This window comes from Cuculus canorus, chromosome 5, assembly GCF_017976375.1.
Source record: "Cuculus canorus isolate bCucCan1 chromosome 5, bCucCan1.pri, whole genome shotgun sequence".
Lineage (NCBI taxonomy): Eukaryota > Metazoa > Chordata > Aves > Cuculiformes > Cuculidae > Cuculus > Cuculus canorus.
In genome coordinates, this window is record NC_071405.1 from 2,873,808 (window position 1) to 2,886,655 (window position 12,848).

Below are 12,848 nucleotides of genomic sequence, written 5' to 3' on the forward strand. Positions count from 1 at the left end.
ACCCCAGGATGCTCAGCCAGCCACAGACCATCGCCCAAGGACCAGTCAGATCTGTGTGGAGTTTGTTTTGCTGCTGCTGCTGCAGGATCTCAGCCCACTTTCCCCAAAGTGGGAGTCATAGAATCATGGAATAGTCTGGGTTGGAAGTAGCCTTAAAGATCATCCAGTTCCACCACCCCTGCGACAAGCAGGGACATGTCCCACTAGAACAGGCTGGGCAATCCAGGAGTCGTATCCAAACCCCTTCACTATCCACCTCCCCTCTTCCCTCTCAGCATCACAGGGTTCCTGTCGCCGCCTGTGTCACCAAGGGTGCTCATGGACATCCCAGAACAAGCAGAGCTGCCCCTACTGCACGGTGCAGCCCAATTTCACCTCCCTGTCCACCACCACAGCCTTGAGGAACCCACTGATCTTCAAGAGCATCGTGAGCCACTGCATCAACTTGCACAAGCACCCCATAGCACAGGGGCGATTGGAAAAGCCTGTCCCACCAATGTGGCCGGATAACGGAATTCTCCAGGGCAGACACTGCAGCAGCCGTGTCCTCTATTCCACCGGTGCAGATGCCAACACAGAGCAGCATTGGGCACCTGCTGAAGGATGCAGAGCTGGTGCCAACCAGCAGACAAGGTCCGCAGGACAGGAATAGCCCAGCACAGCCGTCCTTCCTTCCCTGCTGATCTGGCAGCACCACCAGACCTCTCCGGTGAGCAGACAATCCTTTTCCATCCCCACATCGCTTCACCTGACCTCACCCCCTCAGCGTCCCTTGTTTTTTTTCTCCCACCTCCTGAGCTGCTTTAGCAAAGCACCCAAACACTGTGCAAAAGAGTGAGAGCACAGATGGGTTTGCATCCAACCCAGGGTGCAGAGGAGGATTCGGCACCTGAAAACTCAGTGCCTGAAAGCAGAAGGCACACAGCAAACTACTTTCCAGTCTTACACCAGTAACTCCATTTCCCACCTGCACCCACACACGGGGCTCGATAACGGCTGCTGCCGGGAAACGGCACCGGGAGAGCCCTGCGTACCCCGATCATCCACACCAGCAGCTCCAAAACTCACAACCAAGCCTGCAACAAAGGTGATTCTGACCCACAGAGCTTCCCAGGCGTTTTCAAGCCTCTCACCTTCAGGGTCAACCACCTCCTGCGCTGCAGAGACCTCTCCAGCGCCCAACCCTACTTCCACACCACCAGAACCAGTTCCCCCAGTTAGACAGTGCAGAGAGCTAAATGCCACCTCCCAACATATGCCTGAGCACCTGTGCTGCTGGAGTATTGGGGTTACCCCCATCTCCATGCCATACCAGCAGGTAGCCCCAAAACTTAACCCCAGATGAGCCCAGATGGGCTGAGGGAGGAGGCGCTGGGGAGCCTGTAAAGCCAACCAGGAAAATGTGATCCCCAAAGGAGAAGTGCACTGGATGCACGGTCCCTGCCTGGGGCCAGACCTGCCCTACAGCCCAGGTGGGTGTTCCCGAGGGCACGGTGGTGGCCCTAGTGTCCCCAGGGTTGGAGCTCACTGGACTCTGCCCCATCTCGGCACGATCCAACCACCCCTGCGCAACCCCGGGGAGAGGATTTCATGCTTTCCAGCATAAAAAGCATCGGGAATAAATAAAGGAGGACAACGCTCTTTGCCTTACCTGCAGTCAGTCAATAACAGCGAGCTGCTGGCAGCGAGGAGATCCTGCACGCATCCTGCACAACCTCCATCTTAGGAAGCTGGCTCTGACACGCAGCCGGCTCTGCAAGGTGACCCAAGATGCCTACTCCCGGCTGAATTATTCAGCAGTGCTTTGAGTGGAAAAATAACCTAACCCTCCTACCTGATGAGCTCACGAGGCTGCCTGGCATCACCCAGCAGTCAGAATAATGAGGTCAGCGGCATCAGAGCCCCGGCGTGCAAAGCCACCCCTCGGCACCCGCGTGCCGGAGCTGCGGGGATGGGGCTGGAAGCAGAGAAAGGGCTAAAAGAGGAGAGGGGCAATACAAGAGGCACACAAAGCCTGAGTTAAACCCCAGCCTTTCATCTCTGCTCCAGATGGACCGGCAGCTGAGATGCAGGAGGGCAGCCTGGAGCCAGCAGGATAATGGGAGCGGGCGAGCGGCAGCTGAGCTGGGGCTCCCACTCCCTTACGAGGGGAAAAGGGGCCGCTCCCTACAAGAGCATCACTTTGTTCAGATTTATAGCTGGCCTTCTGTGCAGTGTTAAGTCCCCCTAAATGACCAGCATGAGCAAAAAGCAGCAGGTTCAAGAGAACTGCTTGGAGTCATAACCACATTAGTCTTTATTTCTCTTCGCCCTATGACAAGTCCCGGGAAGCAAAGCGCTCAGGGATGATGACAAGAGGAAGTTTTCACTGTATTTCTTTCCTTCCTTTAGATCCACCCCCATCCTGAGACCCAGATAACCTTCACAGCGCACAATGTGGAGGTTTGATAGGAGTAAATTCTCAGCCAAATTTAACTCGGACAATATAGGCTTAAACTGTAATTACCGCTTCCCATATTAAAGTGCCTGGAATCAATATTAACCTCCAAGCTTTCGCTTCCAGCTAACAAAGACGCAGATTACCTGGTCAATCAATAGCCCCATCAAGTAAAAACATTACATTTAGCACAGCGCCTTGTATTGGACAAAATAGCGTTAAGGCGAACGGCACGTTTGGTGCTGCACAGAGGAGAATTATAGGGAGATTTAAGGGATGCTCTGCCCAGACGCCTCCATGGGCTGCATCGTCAACCACTCCTCTCCTGGGCTCCACTCCCTCCACCCCAACTAGCCCTCTGCAGAAGGCAGTGGTGACCTCAAGCACGTCACCTCCATCAAGGGACGGCAAGGAAAATGCTGCTTTCGGCACTACCCTCGATTGCCTCCACTGAAACGAGGGCCTGACAATTAGCAGCATCTAAGCACCCAATGGAGCATCATCACTTGGCCACCTCCAAAACACATGCACCCAAGACATAACCGTCCTGTAGCATCCGCCCCACATTGAAGAGCGAAGCCACACATGGATAGGTTGAAAGCCACTTGCCCTTCCCTCTGTGCTTGGGACAACTGGGACAATGCAAACAGCTGGCAAAACCCACCAGGACCCTGGTTTTTAATGCAGGGTTTATGACGAGATGCCCAGCAGCCACCAAAACCAGCCCCTTGAGCCCTTAGCTGGAAATCTGGAGCTGGGGTTGTCTCCTCTAACTCATTATCTCCTTTCCCTAACGAACCATCTCCTCCGTTGCAGCAGCGGCTAAGCTGCAGTGAGTCCCTGCCTACACCCCAAACCCCCAAGGTAGGGTGATTCGAGCTCAACCCAATCCGCAACACCTCCTCTCCTCCTGGGGAGCAGCAGCACCAAAAAAGGTCCCACCAAGAAACTGAAGAGAAGGGAAAAAAATACCACCAAAGGACAATGAGGCACCCAAATATCTGTAAATCATTTGACAGCACGCCTGGCTCTTCAAGGGTCACCACCAGAGTCAACCCTACAGCTGGCGGTTCCTCCTCCCCATTGAGCACGGTCATAATTTTCACTGGCTGCTTTGCACCTCAATGCCACCTCGTGTTGTGCTCCCCAAAACACAGCCAACCCCTCCAAAGTTGGCAGAGAAAAAAAAAAGAGATGCTGTTAACCAAGCTCCACTCCGGATTAGCCAAGCAGCGATGACATATAAAGCGCTAGAAATTTATGTAAAGAGCTTCAAAAGCAGCGCAGTGGTTTGAATATTCACGCCACCCCGGTATTTGCATTGTAATAGGGCTTTTCAATCAGTAGCCTTCCCCTCAAGAAGGAAAAACAAAGCACCCATCTGTTTTGATTTTGTGAACAGGGCTGGAGTTGCGCTGCGCTAACTCGGGGAGCTCTGGGTGCGCTAAAGCCCAAGGTATGGGCACAAAGCTGATTAGTTGAGAAGTAAACAAAGTGAGCCGGTAATTTATCCAGCGATGCCTTGGTAATAAGGGATTCGGTAATTCCCACCGAGCTCAGCCCTGTGCCAGCTCCGATAAACTCAGGCTGTGCTGAATCACGGCGATAACGCGAGTGCATCGCCGGCATCCCTGCTTGGGTGAGCGAAGGAGAAAGACGGGTAGGACCAACCCACCCAAACTGACACCCACTGGCACGGCAAAGCCTCTCGGTGCACCCGGCTTCGCTGGCTGATGCTCGCAAGCGGTGGATTTGGGGTTCCCTGGCTCTCTCCCCATCTTTACAGGGATGCGCCAGAGGTGACAGGCCCTCCTCGGTTTGTGACCAGACAGCAGATGCCGTCTGCCGCCCTGGTGACAGCCACCAAAGACAGAACCCTTGCTGTTATTAATTCCTCCCACCACACCCTGCTGCTTCCTCAACTCAGCTTGCAGACAGCTGGTCCAGAACCGGCTCCCACCCCCATGTCTGGAGCATCCCTCCAAGAAAAGGATGCAGGACAGGCTGCCCTTGCCCAGCTTGTCAGACCGCTGCCACCAGTGCCAAGGCCACTGCAAGAGGACAATGGAGGGGTCCGCATATCCTCCCCTATACAGGCACCTCTTGGCACCCACCAGTGCCTCAAAACCCCCACTGACTACGAGACCTCGTCTCCAGCATCCCCCCATCCTCCAGCATCTCTCCCCTCAAGCATTTCCCCTCACTTTCTCTCCTGCAGCATCACCCACCTCCTCTCCAGCATCTCCCCTTGCTCCCTCTCCACTAGTATCCCCCCATTCCTGCATCACCCTCTCTCTTTCAGCATTCTCAGCCACCTCTCTCTTCCAGTACCTCTCTCCTCCCCTCCAGCATCTCCCCCTCTCTTTTTCAGCATCCCCCGTCCTCTTCCAGCTTCCCCCCTTGCTCTCTCCTAGAGTATCTCCTCTCCTCTCTTCCAACATCACCCTCCACCTCCCTCACAGTCCTACCCCCTTCCGGTGTCCCCCTCACCTCTCTTCCAGCATCTCACCCCACACCTCTTTCAGTGTACCCCCCCTTTCCAGTATCTCCCTCTCATTCCAGCATCACCCCCCCTTCCAGCATCTTCCCCCCTTCCCATTCCAGCATCACCCCTCTCTTTTCCATCATCATCCTTCCCCTTTCAGCACTCCCCCACCTCTATTCAAGCATCCCCATCTCTATTCCAGTGTTCTCCCCAACTCCAGCACCACATCCATCCCTTCCAGCAACTCTCCATCTCTTCCAGCATCACATACACTGTTTCCAGCATCCCCTCCACTTCCAGCAACTCCCCATCTCTATTCCAGCTTCTCCCCTGACTCCACCATCGCTCAACTCTTCTCCCTCACCCTTCCAGCATACCCCTCCTCACCTCTTCCAGCATCACACACATCCTTTCCAGCATCCCCACTGCTTCCAGCAACTCCCTATCTCTTTTCCAGTGTCCTCCACTTCTTTTCCAGCATCCCCCTCCCCATCTCTAGCATGCTCCCCCTTTCAGCAACCCCCCAACCCTTCCAGCATCGCTCCCCAGTCTCTTCCAGCATCTCCCTCACCACCCCTTCCAGCATTACCACATACACAGTTCCAGGATCACACACACACACTTCCAGCATCCCCCATCTCTTCCAGCCTTCTCCCCGCACCTCCAGCATCACACACACCCCTTCCAGCGTCCCCCTCTATTTCAGCATTCTCCGCCTACTCCAGCATCCCCCCCTTTCAGCAACTCCCCACCTCTATAGTGTCCCCACCCTCCAGCATACTCCCCCTTTCAGCAACCCCCCAACCCTTACAGCATCCCCCAATCTCTCTTCCAGCATCACACCCCTTCCAGCAACTCCCCATCTCTTCCAGCACCCCCCACCTCTCTTCCAGCATTCTCCACTCTCATACAGCATTCCCCCAACACCTCCACCCTTCCAGCATCCCACCCCCACCCTTCCAGCCTTCTCCCCTCACCTCCAGCAACACACACTCCTTCCAGCACTCCCCCCGCTTTCAGCAACTCCCCATCTCTATTCCAGCGCCCCCATCTCTGTTCCAGACTCCCCACTCCAGTATCCTCCCCTTTTCAGCAAGCCCCAACCCTTCCACCATCCCTCCCCAGTCTCTTCCAGCATCACCACATACACAATTCCAGCATCATCCCATCTCTTTCAGCATTCTCCCCTCTCCAGCGTCACATACCCCTTCCAGCAACTCCTCACCTCTATTCCAGCATCCCCCCCACCTCTATTCCAGCGTTCTCCTCCTACTCCAGCATTCCCCCTTCCAGCAACTCCTCCAACCCTTCTAGCATCCCCATCTCTTCCAGCATCCGCCCCAATCTCTCTCCCAACCCTTCCAGCATCCCCCACCATTCTTCCAGCATTCTCCACCCCATTACAGCATCCCCCAACCCTTCCAGCAAATCCCCATCTCTATTCCAGCGTCCCCCCATTTCTATTCCAGCGTCCCCCCATCTCTATTCCAGCGTCCCCCCATCTCTATTCCAGCGTTCTCCTCCTACTCCAGCAATCCCCCTTCCAGCAACTCCCCCAACCCTTCTAGCACCCCATCTCTCCCAGCATCCCCCAAATCTCTCTCCCAGCGACCCCCCAATCTCTCTCCCAACCCTTCCAGCATCCCCCATTTATCTTCCAGCACCCCCCACCACTCTTCCAGCATTCTCCACCCCACTACAGCATCCCCCAACCCTTCCAGCATCCCCCAACCCTTCCAGCATCCCCCAACCCTTCCAGCATCCCCCATCTCTATTCCAGAGTCCCCTCCCAGCGTCTTCCCCTTCCAGCACCCCCTCCCCACCCCTTCCAGCATCACCCCCCCTTCCAGTATCCCCCCCGCTCCCAGCAACTCCCTATCTCTATTCCAGCTTTCTCCCCCCACACTCCAGCATCCTCCCCCTTTCAGCAACTTCCCAACCCTTCCAGCTTCCCCCCCACCATCTCCAGACCCCCCCCCCCCCCAACTCACAGTTCCAGCATTCCCCCCCACCTTTCCCTCCCTCTCCTCCCACCCCTCCCTCCCGCCCCGTTCCCGCACACGCGGCCGGACGCCCCGGCAATGGGCGGGCGGCTCCCGGCACCGCCCGCGGGGGAGGGACCGGCAGCTCCCGGAGCCCCCATCCCCCCGGTTCCCCACCCCCGGGGGCTCCGTGACGCCCCCCCCCCCCCCCCCCCCCCATCCTTATCCCGCATCCCCATCCCGCATCCCCATCCCGGCGCTCACCCGGCGCGGCTGCCGGTGCCCGCGGTGGGTGCGGAGCGGAGCCGAGCGGGACCGGGGGAGGCGCTGCGTTCAAATGCGGCCGCGTTTATTGGGCTGCGGCTCGGGGGCGGCCCCGGGGCGGGGGCGAGCGGCAGCCTTTGTGTGGCTGAGCCCCGCTGGCACCGCCCGGGACCGCCCCCACCCCGCAGCAGCGCCCCCCAAGAGCCACCACCGCCGAACCCGCTGTACCCCACGGCTGGTGGCATCACTGTGGTACCCACTCTCCTGCACCCCAGGGTGGCATCACCCCAGCTCCCCAGTGTCCTACACCCCAGGGTGGCAACACCCCGGCTCCCCACTATCCTGCACCCCAGGGTGGCAACACCCCGGCTCCCCACTGTCCTACACCCCAGGATGGCATCACCCCAGCTCCCCACTGTCCTGCACCCCAGGGTGGCATCACCCCGGCTCCCCACTGTCCTGCATCCCAGGGTGGCAACACCCCGGCTCCCCACTGTCCTACACCCCAGGATGGCATCACCCCGGCTCCCCACTGTCCTGCATCCCAGGGTGGCAACACCCCGGCTCCCCACTGTCCTACACCCCAGGATGGCATCACCCCAGCTCCCCACTGTCCTGCACCCCAAGGTGGCATCACCCCGGCCCCCCACTGTCCTACACCCCAGGGTGGCATCACCCCGGCCCCCCACTGTCCTGCACCCCAGGGTGGCATCACACCGGCTCCCCACTATCCTGCACCCCAGGGTGGCATTACTCCAGCTCCCCACTGTCCTGCACCCCAGGATGGCATCACCCCAGCTCCCCACTATCCTGCACCCCAGGGTGGCATCACCCCAGCTCCCCACTGTCCTACACCCCAAGGTGGCATCACCCCGGCTCCCCACTGTCCTGCACCCCAGGATAGCATCACCCCAGCTCCCCACTGTTCTACACCCCAAGGTGGCATCACCCCAGCTCCCCACTCTCCTGCACCCCAGTGGCATCACTGTGGTCCCCGCTATCCTGCATCCCAGGGTAGCACCACCATGGTCCCCACTGTTCCATATCTTAAGGTGGCACCATTGCGGTCCTTGCTGTCCTGCATCCCAAGGTGGCATCACTCCAGCTCCCTGCTATCTGTCACCCAAGGGTGGCACTGCTGTGGTCCCTGCTGTCCCACACCGCAGTGTGGCATCCCCCTGCTCTCCCACAACCCAGAGTGGCATCCCCCCAGTTTCCTGCACTTTGGAGTTGCATCACCCTGCCTCCTCGCTGTCCCGCACCCCAGGGTGGCATCACCCCAACTGCCCACTGTCCCATACCCAGGGTGGCACCACCCTGGTTCTCTGCTGTCCCCTCCCACCACAGTAGCACCACTCCAGCTGCCACTGTCCCACGCCCAGTGTGGTCCCACCGTGGTCCCCGCTTCCCAACACCCCAGGGTTGCATCACCCCAGCTCCTGGGGCGCTGAGGCACCATCCATGGGCACCTCGCTTAACCCTCAGCAGCCCTCGCTGGAGGCTGGAGCTCAGCACCAGCAGGCGTGGGCTGAGCAACAAGGAGCCAATGGGCCCCGAGGGTTGTGGATTCTCTGCTGGCTAGTAAGCGGTTCAGCTCACGCTGCAATCTGCTCTTGCACAACCGCACGGGTTTATTGCGCTGCTTCATTGCGAATGGATCAGGGAATGTAGCAATTTTTAAGCCCTCTTCCATTTTTAAAGGTGACAGGTTGCCCAAGGAAGTCTTGGCTGCCCCATCCCTGGAGGGGTTCCAGGCCAGGTTGGATGGGGCTTGGAGCCCCTGATCCAGTGGGAGGTGTCCCTGCCCATGGCAGGGGGTGGGACTGGATGGGCTTTGAGGTCCCTTCCAACCCAAACCATTCCATGATTCTATGACTCTGTAACCAATCTGCAGATTCAAAATCTTTATTGAGGGATCTTTATGAGGGAGGGGCAAGGGGAACATTTGCCTCGTAGGCAAATTCAGCAGGTTGTGGAAACCTTGCTTCCAGAAGACATCAAGCTTAAAGCCCCATGAGATCCCACAGCAGGGATATGGGCTGGTTGTCCATGTGGTCCCACCAGCCATGACTGGGAACACTTTGGACACCTCATGCCAGCTAAAAAAGCATAATAACATAGTTCTCCTGCTGCAGCAGCTGGAGCAACTCTGCTGCCCTGGTGTGCCCACTCGGCTATCGCTGCCCGGTGCCCAGCACCAGGAACGTGGGATGTGGCGGAGGTGAGCGGGACCCCAGCATCGAGCAAAGCCCTGGGGCCGTGTCCCCAAGATGACGAAGGCAAAGAAAGGTGACTTTAAAGGCCTTGGCGAGGGGCTTTGCTGGACAGATGTTAGCAGCCGCGGCTTTGTGCTGAGGGAGGGCTTTTTGTTTGGGTTTTTAACATTTGCCATTTTTCTCCGATGCTTTCTTCTGCCCTGACACTTGCCGAGGGTTTTTCTTTCTTTCTTTTCTCTCTCTCTTTCCGCATTTTCTTTTTTTTTCATCCCCAGTTCAAACACTTTTTCACTGCGTATTATGTCTGAGTTGAAACCATCTGGTGCTTTGTTTTGTTGCAAGCTTGGCGAGTGCCAGGACCTTTATCCCCCTTGCCCTCCTCCTCCTCACCGTGACAGTGCTGGTGCCTCGCTAATCCAAGCAACAACCCCCAAAACCTCCGCTGTCACCCAACAAAGCCACTCAGCGCATGTTTGCATGTGTGCAGCCGGGTGGGCAATGCGGTCACGCTCAATGTCCCCGTGTCCCCAGCCAGCCCACCGCGACACGCAGCCCCCCGGCTGCTCTATCGCCACAAGGCAAATTCCTGACTCATTTTTGGGACCAGCTGTTAAGCAAAGGCATCCTGGTTTTATTTCAGTTCTGGAGTCTTCAGCACAGGAAGGACATGGAGCTGTTGGAACAGGTCCAGAGGAGGCCACAAAGATGATCCGAGGGCTGGAGGACTTCTGCTCTGAGGACAGGCTGAGGGAGTTGGCGTTGTTCAGCCTGGAGAAGAGAAGGCTCCAAAGAGAACTTAGAGCAGCTTCCAGTGCTGAAAGGGGCTCCAGGAAGGCTTGGGAAGGGCTCTGGATCAGGCAGTTCAGGGATAGGATGGGCAGAGGGGGATGATTTCAGCTGAAAGAGGGGAGACTGAGATGAGATCTTGGGGAGAAATGTTTCGCTGTGAGGGTGGGGAGGCCCTGGCCCAGGTTGCCCAGAGCAGTGGTGGCTGCCCCATCCCTGGAGGGGTTCCAGGCCAGGTTGGATGGGGCTTGGAGCCCCTGATCCAGTGGGAGGTGTCCCTGCCCATGGCAGGGGGTGGGACTGGATGGACTTCAAGATTCCTTCCAACCCAAACCTTTCCATGATTCTATGACTTCCCCCCCTCCCCAGAAGGAAAACGTGTTTCTACGATCCATGGAGCCCCACCAGATCCAGACCCTGCCAGCCTATTTTTGGAGCCCCCTTCCAGCACGCAGCTGCGCTTGAGGATGGCATTTGCAGCAAGCACCTTCCCCGTGAGCACAGCGGAAGGAAACCTCTGCTCGCCTGTGCCATCACGTGCAACACACACCAAAAAGAAAAAAAAAAAAAAAGGGAGTATGTGGAAAAATCCAAGCTGCCTCCCATGGCTGGGCTGGACCCAGCACCACGGCCAAGCCTGGGGGCTGGCATAAAGCCACCTGAAAAGAGGGTCAGTGTGGGTGGGCGCCTGCGCAGGCAGTGGGTGACCCTTCTGTGAGGCCGTGAGCACTCAGTCCTGGACGAAACACCCTCCCAGCACGGCTCTCACTGCCCCGTCACGCTTCCCTTCCCATTCCCATTACACAATTGGGTGCTTTGTTCCGCTGGCGAGCGGAAAGGTCCCGCTGCAGCACGGGGAGCTGAGAGAGAACCAGGAGCTGCTCCTGCTTTCTGAGGATTTCTTCCTGCTGTTGGGCATGAGAAAGCAAAGCCATAAATTAGCAATAAAAAGCTAGGAAACAAACAGCAAAAAAAAAATAAACAATTGGGGGTATTTAGGAATAGGCTCCGTAGGAAAATCCAGCTGCAAAACTCCCCGGTGTGGGGAGAAGTTTGGGATGAAATAAGCCCAAACTTGGATTCTTTTTGCATAAAACAATGATGAGCTCAGTGGTGTCGCGGTGCCTCGGCTGCGGCTCATTGCTGCCATCGCACGTCCAGCTCCTGCTGTACAAGTTGCGTTTCCATCATCCCTACTTGGGCCTGATCCTGCACACCTCTCAGCTGCGGCAGGCGGCTCTGCTTGTGTCACCAGGCCAGGAGACCCTTGTGTTTGCAACACCAGCTTCTCACTTCAAGAAGTATTTGGATGGATGCTCCATCCTGGAGCACACACCCCACCGGCAAAGCATCTGCCATAGGAGATTCAACCCAACCAAGTGTTGGGTCCTGGGTCACAACCCCACGCAGCGCTCCACGCTTAAGGTTAAGGTTAGAAAAGGCCTCTAAGCTCATCCAGTCCAACTGCCAGCCCAACATCACCATGCCAACTAATTCATGCCCCTAGACACCAAATCCACACACTTTTTGAACCCCTCCAAAGGATGGACACTCCCCCACTGCCCTGGGCAGCCTCTGCCAGGGCTTCAGCACTCTGTCAGGAAAGGAGTTTTTCCTGATATCCAATCTAAACATCCCCCGGTGCAACTTGAGGCCATTTCCTCTTGTCCTATCACCTGTCACTTGATTCTATCGGGATGTGGTTGGTGCCAGGCCCTGGAAGCAAGTCTGAAGACAAACAGGTCCGGTCCAAGTGGTGCTGTGGACAGGCAGGTGGGTGTTGTCCATCAGAGGATGTTGCAGTGAGGTGGCACAAGCCAGCTCCAAGCTGCTCTTCCCGTGCCACAGGGGCAGGAGGACAGCAGGAGTCACTGGCAGATCTGTCTGGTTTTACATATCAGAGCTTTTTCCTTCCACTTCCAATTTTTCCTGTTTCCTGGTGGGTGCTCGGGATGCAGCCGGGATACACAGCAATGTGTTGCCATGAGGTTGGTGGGAGAGATGATCCCAGGGATGGGCAGGGTTTGGCCACCGCTGCCTGCAGGGGTCTTATTTGGTAGAAGGATCAGCATGGAGTTATAGAATCATAAAATCACTAAGGTTGGAAAAATCCTCTAAGATCATCCAGTCCAAACATCAGCCCAACACCTTGTGCCTACTAAGCCATGCCCCCCAGTGCCACATCTACATGGTTTTTGAACGCCTTCAGAGATGGAGACCCCACCACTGCCCTGAGCAGCCTCCGCCAGGGCTTCACCACTTTGTTAGTAAAGAAATTTTTTGTATTATCCATTCCAAACCTGCCCTGGTGCACCTTGAGGCTATTTCTTCTCAGCCCATCACTTGTTACTTGGAAGAAAGGACCAACACCCACCTCACCACAAGCTCCTTTCCGGGAGCTGCAAAGAGCGATGAAGTGTCCCCTCAGCCTCCTCTTCTCCAGGCTAAGCAGCCCCAGGTTCTCCAGCCCCTTCCTCAACTCTGTTCCCTTCTCTGGACATGTTCCAGCACCTCAATGTCCTTCTTGGAGTGAAGGGCCCAAAACTGAACTTAGGATTCAAGGTGCAGCCTCATCAGCGCTGAGTCTGGGGACACAATCCCTTCCCTGCTCCTGCTGGACACCCCATGGCTGATCCAAGCCAGGATGCTGTTGGCCTTCTTGGCCACCTGGGCCACTG

At 56.9% G+C, this 12,848-nt stretch overlaps 1 protein-coding gene across 1 annotated transcript in view; it reads right to left on the bottom strand.

The window, feature by feature from the left end:
- NIN (ninein) overlaps positions 1 to 4,416 on the bottom strand; it is a 78,479-nt gene extending 74,063 nt beyond the window's left edge. The window contains exon 1 of the mRNA XM_009558777.2: positions 1,652 to 4,416. The gene's annotated coding sequence lies outside the window, so the exon portion shown is untranslated. The remainder of the gene's footprint in view (positions 1 to 1,651) is intronic.
- Positions 4,417 to 12,848: the final 8,432 nt, after the last annotated feature.